Source organism: Larus michahellis, chromosome Z (assembly GCF_964199755.1).
Source record: "Larus michahellis chromosome Z, bLarMic1.1, whole genome shotgun sequence".
NCBI lineage: Eukaryota > Metazoa > Chordata > Aves > Charadriiformes > Laridae > Larus > Larus michahellis.
Window position 1 is genome coordinate 7,341,025 of NC_133930.1, and position 22,211 is coordinate 7,363,235.

Genomic DNA, 22,211 nt, shown 5'->3' on the forward strand with positions numbered 1-22,211 from the left:
ATAGTGGTACAGAAACACAAGTATAGCCCCACAATCCGTGGGCAATCATATTTGCACAACAAAGTGTTTAAATAAGCAAGCCCTGCTAAGTGCTATGCAAATACAGCTAATTTGCTTCTGGAACAGAGCTGATAGATTCATATGGTGGGGTAGCATGATTTAGATGATTTCAACAGCTTGAGGTTTTCTGTATCTCAGGACCCTGTGAGATGGATATATTCTGAGTTGTTTTATCTCATTTTCTTCCTAGAAATCAACCCTGTAAATAGGGTGTATTGTAGTCTGGCTGGGGGCTTCATTTAATCTTTCCTGGCTTTGCAAAACAGCAGCTTGTAAAACTTCTACTTTTTTCGATTAAAGCAGAACTAATATAAAACATCATTTCCTTCTGGTTTTCAGTCTCAGGTTAAATTAAAAAAATAAAGATCCAGCAGACAAAAACAAGAGAAGATTTAAAAATTTACATAAGCAATATTTTCAGAGATTAAAAAAAAAAGTTCATTATGAACCTTGGGCAAAGGTTTGAGTGGTTTCTTATTTGATCAGAACCTATTTGTTTATCCCTAACTTTAACCATATGGGAACAGTTTTATGGAGCAGGCTCATAAAATGAAAATGACAGAGCGCACAGCTCAATCTGAGTCTGCTTGGGCTGTAAATATCTTGTTATCACCAGCTCTGATGCTCTAAACCTTAACTCCTGGATTAGCATAGTCAGTGCTGTGCTCTTGCAGACTATAAAGGTAGTTCAGCCTGAAGATCCAGAAATGGAGAATGCTAAAACCACACATTGATACAGAAAATGTCAGCATTGTAAAGCAAAGGGTAATATAAAGGTGGTCAGCATGACCTTTCTTTCAGGAAGAGGAAAGAGAAAGAAAGCAAGAAAGGAAAGAAAGCAAGAAAGGAAAGAAAGAAAGGAAGAAAGAAAGGAAGGAAAGAAAGGAAGGAAGGAAGGAAGGAGGGAAGGAAGGAAGGAGGGAAGGAAGGAAGGAAGGAAGGAAGGAAGGAAGGAAGGAAGGAAGGAAGGAAGGAAGGAAGGAAGGAAGGAAGGAAGGAAGGAGGGAAGGAAGGAAGGAAGGAAGGAAGGAAGGAAGGAAGGAAGGAAGGAAGGAAGGAAGGAAGGAAGGAAGGAAGGAAGGAGGGAAGGAAGGAAGGAAGGAAGGAAGGAAGGAAGGAAGGAAGGAAGGAAGGAAGGAAGGAAGGAAGGAAGGAAGGAAGGAAGGAAGGAAGGAAGGAAGGAAGGAAGGAAGAAAACGAAAGAAAGAGGGAAAGAGGGAAAGAGGGAAAGAGGGAAAGAGGGAAAGAGGGAAAGAGGGAAGGGAAGGGAAGGGAAGGGAAGGGAAGGGAAGGGAAGGGAAGGGAAGGGAAGGGAAGGGAAGGGAAGGGAAGGGAAGGGAAGGGAAGGGAAGGGAAGGGAAGGGAAGGGAAGGGAAGGGAAGGGAAGGGAAGGGAAGGGAAGGGAAGGGAAGGGAAGGGAAGGGAAGGGAAGGGAAGGGAAGGGAAGGGAAGGGAAGGGAAGGGAAGGGAAGGGAAGGGAAGGGAAGGGAAGGGAAGGGAAGGGAAGGGAAGGGAAGGGAAGGGAAGGGAAGGGAAGGGAAGGGAAGGGAAGGGAAGGGAAGGGAGAAAGAAAACTCCCATGAAATACACAAAGTTTACAGTAAAGTCAATTCAGACACATGGTAAGTGAGAAAACTCAGTCCCAAACAAGCAACGTGACTTGCCCAGGCAACAGAACAGATCAGTATGAGAGCAAAGCAAATCTGGTTTCTGAAATAAATTTGTAATTTGATTTTTTTGCTTTCTCTTACTGACCACTTCCACAGCACACAGTTGCAGATCTCTTGTGGCATGGCAGCTCTTACTTGTTCTAACACTTATATTGTGTTAGCTTTAAGAAAGAAAGAATTAAAAAAAAAACAAAAAACCAAAAAACCGAAAACATCTCTCAGTTCTGCTACCTGGAGGGATGCAAACAGTCCTCACTCACCCGGTTCCAGAGGATGCCTATTGGCTCAGTTCAGTGGTGCGATATCAGCTTCAGGCGGTCATCTGATAAAATTCCCCAAGGTTTATGAGCCTCAAAACACTTATGCATCTGATCCAGATAGCTTCCAGTGGCTCTGCACCACTGGGCTGCTAAGAAGAGTTAAAATTTGGCCCTAACTGATGTTATACCTGCTTCCATCAGTGCCTAGTTACACATCAGATTGATTGTAAAGCTTTATTGTTTTATAAGTCTCTGCTTGGTCTGTTACCAAGTCACATTAACAATCTGTTAATGGTTTTCATTATTCCCTAAGCATCCACAATAGGTGTCTACGACCTGGAAACAGTCCTTAGAGGGGAGAAGAATAATGGCGGTAATTGTGTTGATCTGTTCCTCAAGTGACATTTCTGATGTACTGGCACTGAGACTTCTGAACGTGGTTTCTGCTCCCTGAACAGTGACTGGCCCATAAACAAAGGGATCTTAAGGAAATGTAAAAGCACATTGTGACAATTCAGGGCACAGAGATTCAATTCACTCCTGCCAGTGCTTAACTTCAAAGAAAGAAGGGAAAAAGTTAAGGAAAATGCAAGCCTATCTGGAACTGCTTCCTAAAAGTAAACCCTCATCCATCTTTAATGGAAATAGTGGAAGTAAACAGGATAGCTTTAGTCATTTAAATGTAAATTTGGCAAGTCACTGCAGAAGCTACGAGGAAAAATCCTGTCTTAACTACTTGATGAGACTTTGTAAATCCAATCTATAGTTTCTTGGTAAAGGAAGTTGGCGCTAAATAATGATTAGGACATTAGCCAGCAACTGTGAAACACAACCCATGTTCCATGTTCGCAGCTTCACCACTGACCTGCAATCTGACGTTGATCAAATAAACTCATTCATCTGTTTTCTACTCATCTTTTATTTCATTGAAAAATAAGGTTTTGGTACTGTTGGTTGTTGCCTTCATATGTGTTCAGACAGCAGGAATAAACATTTGAGGACAGTTTCACCTGATGCTTTTGAGCACATCTGTGCTTGAAGATAAAATAAAACTACACTTCTGTGATTAGAAAGATTTAGAGAATTCATTCTCTGATCAGTTGTTCTTATGGAAAAAGATGAATTTTTCCTCAGCCTCCAGCATGTTATGTAAGCAGATATAGTTACTATAAGCTGGACTTTATCACTGGTAAATGTATTAAAAATACATTTAAAAAAATGTATATTTGACATTACTGAAACAAATCTTTCTTTATGTATCAAAAGAAAACCCCAGTGCTAACCTATTTGTTTGATAATGGAACTAATGGGACTTGCTATGAATAAACAAGGAATGTCACAGAAAATCTAACCTTATGGTAATGTGAACAAGCAATTTAGATAATTCAGGAAAAAATCACTTTAGAAGTGTGGGATTCATTCCCAACCAAAAATTTCTCCCTTATGTATGTATACAATCCATTTACGGTGCTGGGCTATACACCTCTCCTCCCCTCTCCCTGAAAGCCACCAGCGGTGACTACTGAAAACAAAAAGAGAGGCACCATAGACTTCAAAGAGTCAGGTCAGACTTTTGCCAGGTTGAAACATGTTTCTGTCTAAGGTGGTTTTAACATACTTCCACTCATGGCAGGGTATTTTTGACACAGATAATAGAAATTTGGAGACTGTTCAACTTTCTGTAAGCCTGCAACCGTCTTTCACAGGCTGTCCAGGTCAGGTCCAAATAACTATAAGGGTCCAAAGCCAAAAAACCACTAGAAATTATTTGCTTTGAAAATATGGCATGTACAAACCTAAATTTCAGATACTAAATGACCATCTGTAATTCTAACAATTTAAGTCACCCAGTACTGCCCATAGAGGTGGTGGAGGCCCCATCCCTGGAGACATTTATGGCCAGGCTTGATGAGGGTCTGAGCAACCTGATCTAGTTGAAGATGTCCCTGCTTACTGCAGGGGGGCTGGACTAGATGACCTTTAGAGGTCCTTTCCAACCCAACACATTCTGTGACGATTCTATGATTCTCTGAAGTCCTCAGGTAAACCTGACTGTTATTGTTCCCATACTGACAGAAATAAGTTTTTTAGACCTCATGTCTAAGTACCATCAGCATCCAAAAATAATATGGTCATCACTTGTGGAAATCTCTGTTCTGTTGTTTTCCTGAATCTCATGCTAAAGGACCATTTTTTTCCGTGTAAGTCATCACACACCCCACTGCCTAATTGGAGATCATGGATCCCATGATAAGAGTAAAGGACTGAAAAATAATTGGCTATTGCAATGCTCAGCTTTGAAGTCCCTAAATTCAATTTTGCATTCACACTTAAGAACTGCACTGGACTAGTTTACCCACAGCAGGAATTTTTCTTTTTAAAGACTTATTTATTCATTTTTAAAATTATTTTAAGCAGGTTTGAAGAGGCTTAACTTTTGTTAGTAAATACTCACATGTCATTCATTTGAACTGGTCTGAACCGACCAGACCTAAAGCTGATGATGAATCCCTAAATGTAGAGTATACGTGGCTGTACATTTATGGCCCTGATTATTCATCTTCTTCTGCATCTAATAACTTGCATTAAAGTATGAGAGTGTGAAATACCATTAAATAAGAATGACACAAGTGTAAAAGTCAATACAAAGCAGTGATGAACAGAGAATCAAGCATATATTTATTACAATTATTCTCAGTTTTATATATGATAATAATTTGTTCAATAGATTTGTAACTGTTAATACTTTGAATTTTTTTTTAAAGAAAGTTTCCCAAAAGACTAACATGTTTAACTCCTGAAACTGTAGTGAAAGTATCAATTTACAGTGAGGTTCAGTATTGTTCTGGGTATCCCAGGGTATATTTCCCTAACTCCTTGATTTTTAGGGGGCTATATGGCAATAAGTAGGAAATAAAACACCTGCTGAACAAGAAAGCAGATTTTTTTTCATTTAATGTTGTGGTGATAGCTCTGAATCTTCCTTTTTTTCTTTTCATAAAGCATTTAAATGATGCTGTATATATTTATTCAACTGCTGTTGAGGGGGAAAAGAAAAAAAGCAGAAAATGAAGAAACCTTGCTACATAAAAGAAGGAAACAAAATATAATCTTTTACTTTGAATTTGTTTGGCAGTAGCTTATAAAATCTCTGGGTTATGTGAAGCTTTTAATCCATCACCCAGAGCCGAAGTTTCTCATTGAAAACACATTTTATTGAATTGCATTTAAATTATTTAGCTATTTTTATAGGCATAAGGTGATCAAATACATAATGTATTTTGATGCTCCCCAAAATGCCCCGATGTATGCTGGCTTTTGCTAATTAAATTCAGACCAGTCCTAGAGGGGCAGGAGAAAAAAAAACAAAACAGTAAAAAAAAAGAAAAAGTCTGATGCGCTTTTTTATTGCTTCATTTTTTGTTTCTCTTTCTCTCTTTCTTTCTCTCTTTCTTTCTCTCTTTCTTTCTTTCTTTCTTTCTTTCTTTCTTTCTTTCTTTCTTTCTTTCTTTCTTTCTTTCTTTCTTTCTTTCTTTCTTTCTTTCTTTCTTTCTTTCTTTCTTTCTTTCTTTCTTTCTTTCTTCACAGGAAAAATAAAGGTCAGCTGTTAATTAGTAGTTTTCTGAAAGTATCCATTAATATTACATAAATTACTGCCTCAAAATCCAATTAGAATCCTGGGCCATATTGAAACTAAATAGATCATTTAATTTTCAGGCCACAATATGAAATGAGGTCTAGGGAAGAAATCAATACTGGTTCAGTAAGGAAATATCAAGAGGGGTGGGGGCGGGGGGTGTATACTGGCATAACATAGTAATCTCGCCTTTATGAGAACCTGGATATATCAGATAGATGTGTATTTAAACGTACAGCAAAGCTGACTTTAAAACAATAGGAAAATACCTGTCTCTTCACTTGCCTATGTTTCTTATTCTATGAGGTCTTGCATTCCTTCTGCTCTCTTCCCCCCTGCCTTGTTTTTATTCTTTTAGCTGTCTTAACGTCTTATTCTAATTTGAGAAAGCTGAATGTTAGCAGCTTTTGATTAAAGGATGACATGACCATAAAATCAGAGTTTTGAAGTGGAAAACTATGGACAGATAGAAAAAAATAATAGGCTTTTTTTTTTTTTTTTGATTGTTTATTCAAAGTGGAGGTTATATAGTTTGACCATGAACAACTAAATGAAATAGTGGATAGACCTTGATTCTATTAAGCTAAGGATTGTGATTCACTGGTCTTTGAATAGTTCCAAATTTTAAGTTTCTTGAGTATTTCTGAAGAGGTGGAATTGAGTTGGGTTTTTTAATGGCTCTTAAGCTTTGTAGGACATTTGGAGAGCCAGTGCAATGACTTTCTTTTAGCAAGAAGTACCCTTCTCTGTACCATAATGAACAATAATTGATCAATACAGCATGGAAATATGTTTTTGTTATTATTAGCTTCTCCTGTGGGAGGATAAAATGAGTGCAAGTACTTCTACAAAGACCATTAGGTAAATGGACTAGAAGTATCAACTGTTAGATTGAATGTGTAACTCCAGAGCCTGGAGAAGTCGAGTTTCTAAGCAACTAAATTTGGTAGATGGCATCACACCCACTTACACAACAAAAAGGACCTAGAAAACAAATTGTTCAGAACCAAGTTGCATTAGCAGGTCAAGCAGCTAGTGACATATGAGTAGGGAGATGGAAAAGGGGGTAGTAATCATCAAGAGAGAAGGGGGTTGAAGAATTCTGCAAATAGAAATTTCTGGTATTTCTAGAGACTAATGGTGGAGCATCATAGAATAATAGAATCATAGAACGATATGGGTTGGAAGGGATCTTAAAGATTATCTAGTTGCAACTCCCCTGTCATGGGCTGGGACACCTCCCACTAGACCTGTTTGCTCAAACCGCATCCAGTGTGGCCTTGAGCCCTTCCAGGGATGGGGTATACACAACTTCTCTGGGCAGCCAGGACCAGTGCCTCACCAACCTCACAATAAAGAATTTCTTCTTAGTATCTAATCTAAATTTCCCCTCTTTCAGTTTAAAACCATTACCCCTCATCCTATCACTATAGGCCTTGATAAATAGTCCCTCCCTGTCTCTCCAGTAGGCCTCCTTTAAGTACTGGAAGGGGCTATAAGGTCTCCCTGGAGCCTTCTCTTCTCCAGGCTCTAGAATGACCTCTCTCAGCCTGTCTTCATAGGAGAGCTGCTCCAGGCCTCTGATCACCTTCATGGTCCTTCTCTGGACCCACTCCAACAGGTCCATGTCCTTCTTATGTTGGGGGCTCCAGAGCTGGACACAGTACTCCAGGTGGGATCTCATCAGAATGGAGTAAAGGGGCAGAATCACCTCCGTTGACCTGCTGGCCACACTCCTTTTGATGCAGCCCAGGATGCAGTTGGTCTTCTGGGCTGTGAGCACATGTTGCTGGCTCAAGTTGAGCTTTTAATCAACTAACATCCCCAAGGCCTTCTCCTCAGTCCAAGTCCTTTCTCCTTCCAGCCTGTATTTTCACTTGTGATTGCCCCAACCCATGCGCAGGACACTGCATTTGGCCTTGTTGAATTTCATGAGTTTTGCACACACAACCACTTCTCAAGACTGTCTAGGTCCCTCTGGATAGCATCCCTTCCCTCCATCATGTCAACCATTCCACACAGCTTGCTGTTATCTGCAAACTTGCTAAGGGTGCACTCAATCACACTGCCCATGTCGCCGACAAAGATGTTAAACTGTGCCAGTCCTGATACCGACCGGTCTCCACTTGGACATCTAGCCACTGATCTCATGAGTGAGACCATCCAGCCAATTCCTTATCTGCTTAGTGGTCCATTCGTGAAGGGGATCTCCGCAGAACTCATGTGGTCAAATGGAAAATTATTTAAATGCATCTTCGGATGGCTGCTGGGCCCCAGCACTAAACAAACCCAATCTAAAAGTTTTGATCAAAATAACTATGGAATATAAACACTGTTAAAAGAGAAGACTTGTAACGTTAAAAAGTTAAAATCTATGTGTGTGAACTGGTGTGAACCAGTTAGGAAGGATGGATTTAGCAAAAGAAAATAAACACTGACAATCTCTGTCAAAAATGGTACTATGTGTTCCTTATTAAGTTATGCTTCAGAAGAAAAATGACCAGGTGAAGAAAGAATATAATGTAAGGTGATTTTAGAAATAAATTTCTGGTTTGCTAAGTTGTGTATGATACAATGGTTTGGATGTTGTTCTTGCAAAAGGTTTGGTGATTTACCCTGGGGTGTAGATATGGGTGGAAAGGAGAATCTGTGAATCTTTGTTAAGTCCTGTCATCTTAAAAGTTGGCAAGTTATCAGAGCTGGTTACTCAGGAATCAAAGTATCAATATAAAAGGGGAATGTAAATAACAAAGAATACATAAATTCTTGTCCCTTGATCACAAAATCAAAATAGAGGGAACACAGGTTAGTGTTATTAATCTCTTTGCTGTCTTCTGCTACCTCAGTCTTCACAGGGATGGGAAGACCGGTAACATTTCAGTGGACAAAGGTTGGAATACTGTAAATTCTGGTTAGAAATCGGGAAAAAAAGTTTCATGATGAAGATGATCAAACATAGGAACAAGCTGCTCAGAAAACCTTTGGATTTTCCATGTTTGGAGTTATTCAGAACTCAATTGGACACGGCCCTCAGCAACCTGATTTTGATAGACTTTGGTTTAGGGGAGTGGTGAGGTTGGACCAGAAACTTCCAGACGTCCTTTCCAATGTATTTATTCTAAGATTTTTGATTCTCTAATTAGGACAGTAACAGACATAGCAGCGGTAGGATCTTGGATAAGAAACACAAGGAAATGAAAATTTTCATTCATGCAAATAATTTTGCCTTAGCTTTGCTTGATGAAGACTGATTGCAAGATTGCAAAATTGGAATTTTAAAGCAATTCTTATAACCTATTTATGAAGGACATAGTTGACAGAGAGGGAGAAGTGGTGTAATTTTTTTCTGAATCATCAAGATTTTGGAATTAAATTGCTTTGAATCACTGCGTGTGATGTTAGAGTCATGTAGGTTGGAAGGGATCTCTGAATTATATCTAGTCCAACCTCATGTTCTAGCAGATAAAGCAAAAGAAGTGATAGCTGATATGTCTTACTGATCAAAAACATTTGTACAAATAATAGTCATTGTATGAATTAGTAGATGGGAATTGTAGAATATAATACAGCAAAGGCAAACCTTTTCAATACATATTTCCCTTCTACATTTGTGAAAAGCTGAAAAATGTAGTCACATCATATGATGGCATGCTTTCAGCTCAAAAAAATAGCTAAGTAACATGTTAAACTACTACTACTAAAGTTTGATATATTTGCATTAACATATCCAACAGTTTGCACCAAAGAATTTTAAAAGAACTGTCGAAGACCATCTCTGAGTTCTCTATGTCAGTTTTCAAAAAATTTTGGAACACTGGAGATAATACGGAGAACAGGATGCTGATATTTTCAAAAAGGTGAACAGGAAACCTGAATAACTATATATTTAGCAAAGAGTCACTCATTTTATGTAAAGTATATCCCGTCTAACTAATGTGACATCTTCATTTGAGAGGAGCATATGTTAAATTAATTAATAAAACAGTGCTGGTACAGTGCTTTTAAATATCTGTGAGGCATTTGATATAGGGTTATACAATATTTGATTAAGTAATTAAAAAGTTAGAATCAGTACAATAAATAAGTTTAAAAGAATGAGCAGATGCATTTTATTGTAAATAGTTTTGTTTGCAGTCAGATCCTATGTCATTTATTATGTTTATCATGAGTGAAAAACCTGAAGCCTCAAGACTTCAATTAGAGAAAAGTTGAGTAGCCTTGAGTAGCGTTGAGAAGCTCAGGGGTGATCTTATCCATGCGTATGAATACCTGGTGGGAGTCTGTAAAGAAGACAGAGCCTGACTCCTGTCAGTGGTACCAAGTGACAGGTCAAGAGCCACTGGGCATAAAGTGAAAAAAACTGAGAAATTTCCTTTAAACATCAGCAAAATACATATTTTATATCAATCAAGAACTGGAACGAATTCCCCAGGTTTCCAGAGATGGTGTTCAGTCTCCATTGCTGGAAATATGAAAAACCCAGCTAGACAATGTCCTGAGAAACCTGTTCTATTTGACCAGGCCTAAACAGGGAATTGGCCTAGATGAGTTCCACACATGCTTTCAAATCTCAGATATTCTGCGATTCTGCAAAGTCTTAATCAAGTCTGATGATAAGACAAAGATAAGTCAGTACTAAAGAACTACAGGACTACAGATCAGCTAGGCAAAAATAAACATAACTGTTTTAATATACAGTCGAAGATAAAAATTGCCATCAAAGGATGAGCAAAGTGCATCACGGGGTGTGCATTTCAATGGGGTGAAATCCTCTTGGCGACCAATCACCAGTGGTGTCCCTCAGGGCTCAGTTTTGGGGCCAGTTTTGTTTAATTTCTTTATCAATGATCTGGATGAGGGGATTGAGTGCACCCTCAGTAAATTTGCAGATGACACCAAGCTAGGTGGGAGTGTTGATCTGCTTGAGGGTAGGAAGGCTCTACAGAGGGACCTGGACAGACTGGATCCATGGGCCAAGGGCAACTGTATGAGGTTTAATAAGGCCAAGTGCCGGATCCTGCATTTTGGTCACAACAACCCCAAGCAATGCTACAGGCTTGGGGAAGAGTGGCTGGAAAGCTGCCCAGCAGAAAAGGATCTGGGGGTGCTGGTGGACGGCCAGCTTAACATGAGCCAGCAGTGTGCCCAGGTGGCCAAGAAGGCCAACAGCATCCTGGCTTGTATCAGGAATAGCGTGGCCAGCAGGAGCAGGGAAGTGATGGTGCCTCTGTACTCGGCACTGGTGAGGCCTCACCTCAAGTACTGGGTTCAATTCTGGGCCCCTCTGTACAAGAGGGACATTGAGGTGCTGGAGCGTGTCCAGAGGAGAGTGACCAGGCTGGTGAGGGGTCTGGAGACCAGGTCATATGAGGAGAGGATGAGGGAGCCGGGCCTGTTTAGCTTGGAGAAAAGGAGGCCGAGGGGAGACCTCATTGCCCTCTACAACTACCTGAAAGGAGGTTGTAGAAAGGTGGGTGTTGGCCTCTTCTCCCAGGTGAATAGTGACAGGAACCAGAGGAAATGGTCTGAAGCTGCAGCAGGGGGGGTTTAGATTAGATATGAGGAAGAATTACTTTACTGAAAGAGTGGGAAGGCACTGGAACAGCCTGCCCAGGGAGGTGGTTGAGTCACCATCCCTAGAAATATTTAAGAAACATCTAGATGTGGCACTTCAGGGCATGCTCTGAAGGGCAGAGATTGTAGGTTGGTTTTTTGTGGGTTTTTTGTTTGTTTGTTTGTTTTTGATTTGTGTATTGTTGGACTCGATGATCTCAAAGGTCCTTTCCAACCATGAAGATTCTATTCTATGATTCTATTCTATGATCATACTTCCCTGTCTCAGAAAGAAACAACTCTGAAAAAATTTGGGGGTCATGGTGGCTAACCAATGAAAATAAATCTCAGTACCATCATAGGGACCAGTAGCAAAGGGAACCCATACAAAACCTAGCCCAGATAAACAGGAAGATCTGGAGAAGGAGGACAAAGCTTAGATGATCTTCACGTTTAGCAAAGCATATGGATAAGACCTTGAAGAAGAATGAGAGAGCCAAATCACATTAATGGTTTCCCCTTACAGATGGGGTCTTTGTTCTGGATTATGTTGTGCCTCATTCCTTTGCTCTGCAGCCTTGCGGGATGGCATATGGCCCTACGTGTTTTATATCAGACATAGTCTATTTAATCTTTTCAGTAACAATTAAGTTTCTGTCTTAGCTGGTTCACAGATTATTATATCAGAACTATTAAACTGGTGGGTTGTTTTTCTTCCACCTCAGTTTAGCTATTTTTTTGTTGTTGTTTAAAACAAACACTTGTCTCTGTGGTGCAGCACATACCAATATAGCACAGAATTACAATGTACTTCCAGCCAAAATCAGTTTATTGTCTATTTCAGTAGTTTTCTTATGGTAGCAATTATTCTCTGTAAGCCTGCAAGCAAGCAGCAGAAATCTGAAATCATCAAAGAGTTTTTATCTGCAGCAATTTCAAAAATGGCAGGTAGCTGATAGTTTAAACTTTAGTTCTCCGCAGTAGAGTAATGTGAGAACTGGAGAATGCCATCTGCCTTCAACAGCTAGTTTTAAATGTTCAGGAATCAGGGTTGTGTTGCCATTGTTCATATGTGCTTGTTAAATCAAGCTGGCATGGCACAGCAAAAAAATGTGTTACCATAGCAAAAAGTGATGGATGAACCCCATTGATTTCAGGGTCACGAGTGGGTTGGAGAGGAACGTTCTCAGCTCTAGCAAGTGGACCTTTTGTATTGTACTCACAACAACTCTCTATTAAATCATAGGAAGGCTCCTTGGAAGTGTATTTCATAGTGCCCTTATTTAACATGATATAATATTTCTAATACACGCTCATAAGAATAACAGATTTTGTATAAGTATAGTAACAGAATTACAGTGGGTTTAATGCAGTGAAAAAAAAACAAACAAAGGAAAATCCCAAACCCATCTTCTCCTAAACTCCCAGAACTGGGGTTGAGACTTTGTAATCCATAGCACCATTGTGATTTTGGAGGGGTAACATGAAACATTCTATTGTACCATTATTATATTTCTATCAGTGATGACCGAGTCCCTTTCATGAACGTGAGAATAAAATCAAATCCCAGACCCAAAAAAATGAACTGGAAGTCTAAAAGGAGACTCTTCAGAGTATTTCCATCCTGAAAAGAAATGAAATCAGTGCTGGTATTGAGCTATAACTTTTTTAATCTGTTTCTGAAGCATCAGAAATAGAAGCATCACAATATATAAGACAGGTACCTGCACTATGCAGTGTTAATCAGACCCCTTTATTACAGGACCTGCTAATGTGCTCAACTTCTTACTGCACCCCAGTCCCTGTCTCTGACTGGGACAGATCAACAGAAATATTGGGATGTTTTTGCCTTTTGTCTTTGCTACGTCCAACAGACGACTTGCTGAGAACACCTGGTCAGACCCCCTGACATTTCAGAGCATTTAAAGATTTGAAACCTCTTGATTTCTCCCAGTATTTGTTCACAGCACAGAAGAAATTCAACTTAATGCTATGATCTAGGTTAAGTCACCAGGATAAAACTGGAATATATAAATGCAAATTAACAGCCTGTGTAGCCTGTGAAAAACATAGAACAAAATTTTGCTTTGTTTTCATTTGTTTGCTTGTTTTTAATTTAAACTGTTTCTTTTAAAAGAGAACAGATTTTTTTTTGATTTTTTTTTTCTGAATCTGATTGTTTTCTTGTTCTCTCATTCTTGTAACAATTTTTAAATAAATTCTGTAGATTTTTTCTTTTGAATTTCTATTTTGAGAAGAATTTTTAAATTTTACCTGAAACCAAGTAACACATTTTATATTTAAAAATAGATACTCCAGTTGGAATTCTCGATTCAAATAATAATAATAATAAAAAAAACAAACAACAAACAAACAAACAAAATAACCAACAAAATTTTTCAGTGTAAAACCTGATACTGATTAATTATTCATACTTCAAAATAAGTTTCCCATGGTTAAGGAAGTGTTCTGCACAAAAATTATCAACCTTGTCCAAAAATTGTGTGGCTCATTTAGAAATAGAAGATAACACAAAGAACCCCAAAATGATTTAACAAAATTAGGTGAAAGGACTAATGGTTATCTTCTGATGAAAAGGAAATAATGTAGAATAGAAGGCGCAAACTGAATTGCTGCTATTCTTTGCTGGGGTCTAAAGATGGGAGGAGGGAAGAATCCTACCTATTTGGATGAATGCCTCAACAGAAAGAAGTGCTTAGAAAGATTTCAGCTGTAGAAGCCATACAACAACAGGAAAGAAAAACTTACCTGGATTAATGTGTTCTATTTTGGTTACCTGGTGAGACAAAAACATGATATTGCAGAAAGAAAATGTCTTTAGACTAAAGGAATGTAAAGAAAGCTTTCTTCTCAAAATAGCTGCATTATATGTACCGTTGAATATTTGAATGAATGATGTACAGAAATGAGTATAAAGCTCTCATTTTTCTTTCTTATAATGGAAAGACAGGGAAATATTAAGCAAAATTCAAAGGCAACTGATTTAAAACTGTTTAAAAAATTATGGAACTCATTTCCACCACATACTACTTAGTGCAAACATTTTTATAGGGATAGTATAAATATCTGCATTTATATTAAAGAGTATCATATAGGAGTTAACTTGATTTTGAGCAAAATAGAAACTATATCTGCTTGAAATCAGTAAAACCTGTCCCCACAAGGACAAAGTTTTAGTATTTCTGAGAAAATGTAAAATTTACTTTTTCAAACCTAACTTTACTTGAAAAAGAGAAGAAACACAACATCTAAGGTCATGTTCACCATAAATTTTATATATAAATGGAGGGAGAAAGAGAGAGACCCAGCAGCAAAATATCCATGAAATTGTTACCAATAATATTGTCACGAACATTCTTTCAAACTTCCAGTTTTTTGTTTTGCAACAGGGAAAAAGAAAGATTGAACTTTTTCATATGGTTTCCATTATTTTCAGTTTCAGAAGTGTTAGAAATATAGCAACAAACATTACCTCCTGTCAAGTTCTCTTTCAGGAGCAGATGACAGCAGAAAGTCAGGAAGAAGCAACCAGCAAATAAAACACACACAAAAAAAAACTTCCCTAAACTTTCTTAAATAGCATAAAAACTTGAGTTCAATTCAGTATTTGGAAAATGTTTTTAACCTAATTGTTGTTTCCTGCTGTTATCCCCATAACCTGAAAAAAATGTGATTCCATGCCCCCCTCCAAAAACATCTGAAACCCATCTCCCTTTATGATTCACCCAAAACTTCCCTCATTACAATTCTGTTTCCTTTCTTTATACAATACTTTTTATCATATGCTGGAGGGTGATGGTTTAAAAGTTGTGCCTAAGGGTTGAATTACTTAGACTCCCTTGAGCCACAGGTTCAAATTGTGGCAGGGTTGACTCAATTCTGCCTCCTTTCAAGGGAAAGAAATTTAATTCCGTGCAGGTCATTCTGTGAGAGTCTTTCAGGGAAGAGCAAAATTGTAACTAATATCCAGCCTGCTTTCTGGAAATGTTAAAGCCTTCTAACGGAAGGAAGTTTTCCACAGCATCTTTCACTGGTATTTCCTCTTCTGGCACTTTGGTGCTGCACCTTCACCGGTGCTGTTCACTTAGCAATCACACTCCACTAAGGGCTGCATAAATCTGGCGTGGTTATATAGGACGAGATAAACACTGCCTTTAATTACAGCCCTGACTTGTCTATCTGATTTGTTAAAGTTTTACTAACACTCACTGTTTCCTAAAATTTTAACGTGGCTCTACTTTCAAAGCTCGAAAAGGAGAGACAAAGTCAATCATTGAAAATCTTACCTTTAATTATAAGAAAACCAAGAGGTTTCTTCTTGCACACTTGCAACTGTGAAGTATGCACACCTCAAGGGGTCAGCAACAGAATGACAAATAAGGGCAGCCTCAAACCTATCATTTTAACACTGTATGGTTTTCAGCAGTCTTTCATGGTTTGTAAATGCTTTGGGCTGGCAGCTCTGTGGAGTGATGACAAGGATGCAATCAGCAGCAGAAGGTAGCCCAGGTTGTAAAAGGTGTTGGCATCCTGTAGGAAGAAAATCATCACAGAGCCAGGCAGCTTAGGAAGCAAAGTTAGTGCTTAAACTTGACTGGCATTTCCCATATCTGGACTCTCTTTCCAACTGGTAACAATATTGCCAGTTCTCAAAAGTTCAGGCAGGAATTTTCCGTGCTGGCAGCCGGTGTCAGGCAGATACTGCATGGAAAATACCACAATAAACGGTCATATCATTTCTGAAAACAAACTTAGGGGAAAAAAACCCAAGGTTTTTTCTCACTTGTAAAAAAAAGTCTCATAAAAGTATTTTCTGAGAAGCATCCTGACCTTTTCTTATTAGAAAGATTTGAAATTTTACAGATCATCTTCTCATCATTTGTGTGAAAATTTGCCTAATTTTGCTTGATCCATTGAAACATTACTTTCAGAAGTTCAGCAAAAACATGCTAGGGCTTGATAGCCCCACTAATTGATAATTAACTTACAAAAAATATACTTTATCTTCTTATAGAATTCCCGTTTTCAGGAGTAGAGTTGCCTCATCCCCTGAAACCTCTAAATATTCTGTCTTGGGGTAACAGAGCTGAAGAAAATTTCCCTGGAGCCACAACCTCCAGTGACCAGTGACCAGACCTGACCTTTTCTGTGCAAGGGGAAAGAGGATATAGCTTAAGGCAAATTCAGAGTGGTGAAGTTCAGGGATCGGGTTAAAAAAGTAAATGTAAGGGATAACTGAAAAAACACACCATATGTCTATGGCATATATCATTTGTGACAGATAGACAATCTTACCTCTCTGTAGGAAGGGCGGCAGCCACCTACGCTGTTTTCATACATTCTGCAGCCTAATTGGGGGATACACTTCCCAGGAGCGCAAATAAATTGTTTTTGGAGGAAATTGCCCTTTCTGGTGCCTGAGGTTGACTCCCCGCCACCATCTTCCTGAAGGCCCCATGCCTTTATTCTGGTATATCAGGTTTAATATACATAAGCATAGAGAAATTCTTTCATGCTCACCAGAGAAGATGACTCCCTCAGCAAGTGAATACTCTTTTCTCAGCACCTCCTGAAGCCCACTTCTGGCCTCCTCTTCTAGTTAATGATTCAGGATTGACTTACATACAGCGAGTCGAGGCGAGTGGGAAGAAAGATGGTACCACACGTAGCCTTCCTCTGCCTTCAGAGTCTACTGTGTGGCCCACTAGGTTGTGTGTACTTCTGCTGAGTATAACTTGGTTCTTTGTTCAACAAAACAGTGCCAGAGGCATAGAGGGCAAATGTTGGGCTACGGTAGTAAATTACTTCCCTAGAAAAGACTTATTATTTTAATATTATATCTTAATATTTTTGGTTAGTAAATCTGCAATTATTAATAGATTATGTTTGTGCATGTCTACATGTGTTTGTGTCAGTTGTAACGCTATTTTTGGTAAACACAATAACTTCAACCCATAAGCCAACATTTTAGAAAGTTGTTTCTGCTCTGCTGTGAGAACTGTGCCCATATATGACTGTTTTTGGTACTCATTCAAATGTTTTAAACCCAACAGATGTCCTTTTTTTGTGAGCATAGGAAATGGAGAAAATAAATAGACTGTTTAATACGAGCCGAATCTATTTTAAAATACAATTAGATTGGGGGGAAAAAATCCAGAATAAACATTTAAAAGGCTTGGTAATAGTGTTCAGTACCTTTTTTTCTCTAGATTATTCAGTGATTTTTCCCCAGCCTCAACCAAGGGAAAGTTAAAAACAACCGATGGCAGTTTCATGGTTCCCAATTCAGAAGTGTGTGGCTATGGTCCAGTCATGAGGTGTGCACGTCCCTGCACTGTGCTAGCTAGCTATCCAAAAGCACAGAGACCAAAACCTAAAGACCAAAGAGTGTTTCAGTTTTGAGACATGATGTCTTAAAGTCGAAATTCAGGCATATTTTCAGGGTGTTAGTAAAAGGTCTTGCTTTTTCTGTTTCTACTTGTGGGTAGAAAGCTTCAGCTGCTATAGCTACTACAGTAACATCTCTCATCAGTTTATAATTTACCTTAACCTCTTGGGAGGCTATGAGAAGCAAGATATAACTTAAACAGTAAATCGCCCTCCTTGGCTTCCAGAAAAAGTGAGGATCACACAGTTGTCTTCAAGCTAATGTTCAAAACTGATCATTGATTTTTCAGTTAGTTGTCTCATTAATTATATCCAGCTTCAAATTAACCTATTATAATATTTTACTCTTAAATTTTGAAATATGGAGAATGTAGAAAGTATACTCAAGTGCAAAGCAGAACTCTTTTAGGAAGGGGAGAGAAAGACGAGTGTGCAAGGTATTGGGCTACATCAGAAGACTCAGATCTTCCTAAGCACAGAGCTTCAAGTGAATAATCAACTTTCTGATAATTGTTTTCTCTTTCTGCTTTATTGTCAATTACAATTAAAAGCCAGAAAATGACAATTAGCCTTTCTTTAGTTCCATGTGTACTAGCTCACCATACAAGAATTGTGGGATGGAAGATCAGAAAAGGATTTGGAGACTTCTGAGATTTAAGCTACCTATGCTGATAAATCCCTTTCCTGTTTATATTCTGTTGATATTTTCCACAGTACCACACAGGTAGAGGAGAAACGAATATGACGAATTCTTTTTTTATCTTTACAGTTAGCCACTATAATGTCCCTCCAGCACTATAAGTAAAAAGACAGAGGATAATACTATTCTTCCAGTATCCTAATGAGAACTGAGAATCCCTGCATTCCCTCAGCTAGTTCTTTTAGCCAGCAGCTATTGCAATATGCCTATAAGGAGAAACTCAAATAGACAGAGCAGAAACTCAAAGAGGGAAAGATACATAGAAAATATCTCATCACCATCCAATTTCAGGGAAACAATTTAAAGATAACTAGCTTGTAAGTGATTGGGGTTGTACTGCTTTTAACTGCAGCCACCTGTTTCCAAAAGAAGAAGAATGGGTTCTTGGCTAAAGCTTGGCTAAAACAATATCCAGCTAAAGTTGGATATATTCGCTCTGTTCCTAGAAGTGCTACAGGCTTCCTGCAGGACCTCATAGCATTCCTTACACTTCCTGGGAATTCTTTTCTTCATCTCTGTCCACTTACATGCTGTCATTCATTAATGAGAAGCTTTCTAATGTACGGCAAGTAGAAAAGTAATTTTTGATAGTACAGCAAAGTGATGGCAAATGTCATGCATGAATCAGGGCTTCAGAATCCAACCAGGGCATCAGAATCCATGAAGACAGTGGTGGGTTTTTTTAATGATAAAAACACTACCTCTTACCTTATGGAATGGAGATGATTCTGAATTAGCGAGGTAGTTTTGTAATAGTAAACTGAGGCATACACACCCTAGCACATATTTGTACTTTTTAGAGTATGCTTTATACTCATTTATTTATACTCCTGAAATACAATATATCTATTAGAAAGAAACCATCAAGCCATGACTTAGTTCCTGTCTCTGGCATTTTAGGGGGCTCTGGAGCAGGTCACTTAATTTCTCTGAGCTATTCTTTTCCTCCCCTGCCTTTTCTCACTGACAAAGTTCTCTGGGCCACAGTTTCTCTTTTACAGTGGCCTTTCATATTTTCTTTAGTCTCAAACTCCTCTCTAGTTTGATAGATCTGTCAGTATGAAGATGTTGTACTGAATAACAGCGGCGGCGATGTTAGGTTCCTCTATCCTTGACAAAATTTAAAAAATCCTTGCGGGTTCCATAGGGGAGGGATGATGGAAGGAATTGTGATTTCATACACTTATTTATTCATTCTTTCATTCACTCACAGATATTACTGACTAGTTTCAGTCTATACCCTGGAGTTCCAACACATGTTCTTAACAGATGTTTCATTATCTGATCTTTTGTTATATTCATCCAAACTGCCACAACAGTAGCCCACCTTTTATCTCCTTCTACCCCAAACTAAAAAAAAATAAATAAAGTCTTCATAATCATAGATAGTGTCAGGTTATTCTGACGCAGAAATCACTCCCTCCAAGGGCAATTACAACTAGCTCTTATCTTTACAAAATCTACTGTATGAGCTTAGTGACTTCAGATGCAATGTGTTCTGATTTCTGAATGCTCAGACTTGATTTTCAGGAAAACAGAGATTAGTTTCAGAATAGTTATGTCTTGTCTTGCTTTCTGGCCCTAAAAAGGAGTAAACCAAGTTGTTTTAAAAGTGTGTTTAAATACTGTGGAGTAAACAGTTATTCAGTTTGCTTCATGGATCTTACTTTAATAGGATCCATAGTTTCTCACATATAACCCATGCATCACCCTTCAGGAGCAGAACATTGTGATTCAGAATGGTGTAGGTTAGACAGGAACTTTGTCCCCTTGATATTTTTTTTTCTGATTCAACCCCCTCCCTACCACTAGTATTGTGTTGAGATCATTGGTTATCTGAGCATGCACAGCACTGAAAGGTGACAGTATGAAAACAAAGTTATTTGTAGGTGATCCACATTCTCCTTGAATCTTACTGGTCCTACAACAGCATCTACTTTTATGTTGAAGTACCTTCATTTATTCACCTAACTTTGAAAACATTTGTTTAAGTGATTTTTCTGTATTGACTTAGCAAATTAACAGCAGAGAAGACAGTTCTTTGCTTTGCCCATCAAAGTACTAATCAGGGATAGGGCATCTACCACCTCTCTGGGCAACTTGTTCCATTGTTTCACCACCCTTATTGTAAAAAGTTTGTTCCTTGTATCTAATTTAAATCTACCCTCGGTTGTTTAAAACCACTACCTACCACTTGTCCTATCGCAATAGGTCCTGCTAAAATGTTTGTCCCCATCTTTCCTGTAGGCCCACTTTAAGTACTGGAAGACTGCTAGAAGGTGTGCCTGGAGCCTTCTCTTCTCCAAGCTGAACAACCACAACACTCTCAGCCTTTCTTCACAGGAGAGGTGCTCCAGCCCTTGGATCATCTTTGTGACCCTTGTTCCAACAAGTCCATGTCCTTCTTATGTTGGGGGCTCCAGAGCTGGACACAGTACTGTTGGTGGGGACTCACCAAGTAGAGGGGAGCAGAGGTGGAGTAGAGGGGCAGAATCACCTCAACCTGCTGACCACACTTCTTTTGATGCAGCCCAGGATACAGCTGACCTTCTGGGCTACAAGTGCACATTTCCAGCTCACATTGATCTTCTCATCCACCAGTACTCCATAACCTTCTCAGCAAGACTACTCTCAATCCCTTCGTCCCCCAGCCTATATTGATACTGGGGATTGCCCTGCACTTGGCCTTGTTGAACCTCATGAGCTTCGCGCGGGCCCACTTCTCGACCCTGTCCAGATCCCTCTGGATGGCATCCTGTCCCTCAGGTGTGTCAACCGAACCACTCAGCTTGGGTCATCAGCAAACTTGCTAAGGGTGCACTCAATCCCACTATGTCATTGATTTTTATTTTTTTTTTTTAATTTACATTAGCATACAAAACTTACTTTGAGCCAAAAGGCAAAGATTACTTCTATCTGAATTGTCAAATATGAAATAGAATCATGAGGGTACCAAAACAACAAAGAAAAAAAAATTAAGAATATAATGAAACTTTTAAATTATATGTGTTTGGAAAAGTGTTAATAAAAAAATGATGAATTTTACATTAAAATGTTCAATAAAAATACATCAAAGTCTGTCAGAACATTTCTGGATTTTAGCTGAGATTTTTCGGGAACATATTCTTGGTTTCTATAGGAATTGTACAAATGTTTTTAATTAAAAAATGAAAATACTAAAAAAATTTGTTTCTTTTTCCTAAATATCTATGGGACATATATATAAGCATCGCCAATATTAATTTCCCTTAGAACTTGTTTTCTCTAGACCAATTTTATTTGCCATTTGGCCTACATTTTACTTGTTCATGTTCACAGTCTCTTATAACAAAGGACATTTATTTCTCATGAAAGGCATGAACTACAGCAAACAATTTCTGTAACAGATATTCACTAAATTTGAGAGCTTATATTTGCGATGTCCATAGCTCCCAAAGCCACATAAGGTACATTATACTTTCCAGAAGAGAGACACAGGATGACAACCTCTTTGACAAACCAAACTTGAATCAAAGTTTCAAGTTGCAGTCCCTAATTTGAGGCACTTCCATTTCTGAATGTTCAGCTAGAGGAACTTAAGGCAGAAGAAATCAAGAAAAAGCTGTACAGCTTTTGCACAATTCTGGGTCAAAATCCTGCCATCTCTTGAAATACAAAATCTGTATTAAATGAAGAAGATGCTTCAATTGATGCTATATTATGCTAAAAAATGATCATGTGTAGTATATATTCAAATCTTCTGTGCACTTATGATTTCTGTTAAATTAAAAGTATGTAGATTCACAGAAATAAAGTCCTCCCCAAGAGTATACAGAGAATGTAGTCATTTTGTGTCTGGTGTTGCTAAGGTAAATGTTGATTTTATGTTGATGGCTCTAAGCAAGCAGTGATTTCTCTGTTTTTATACAGACATCCTTCATTAG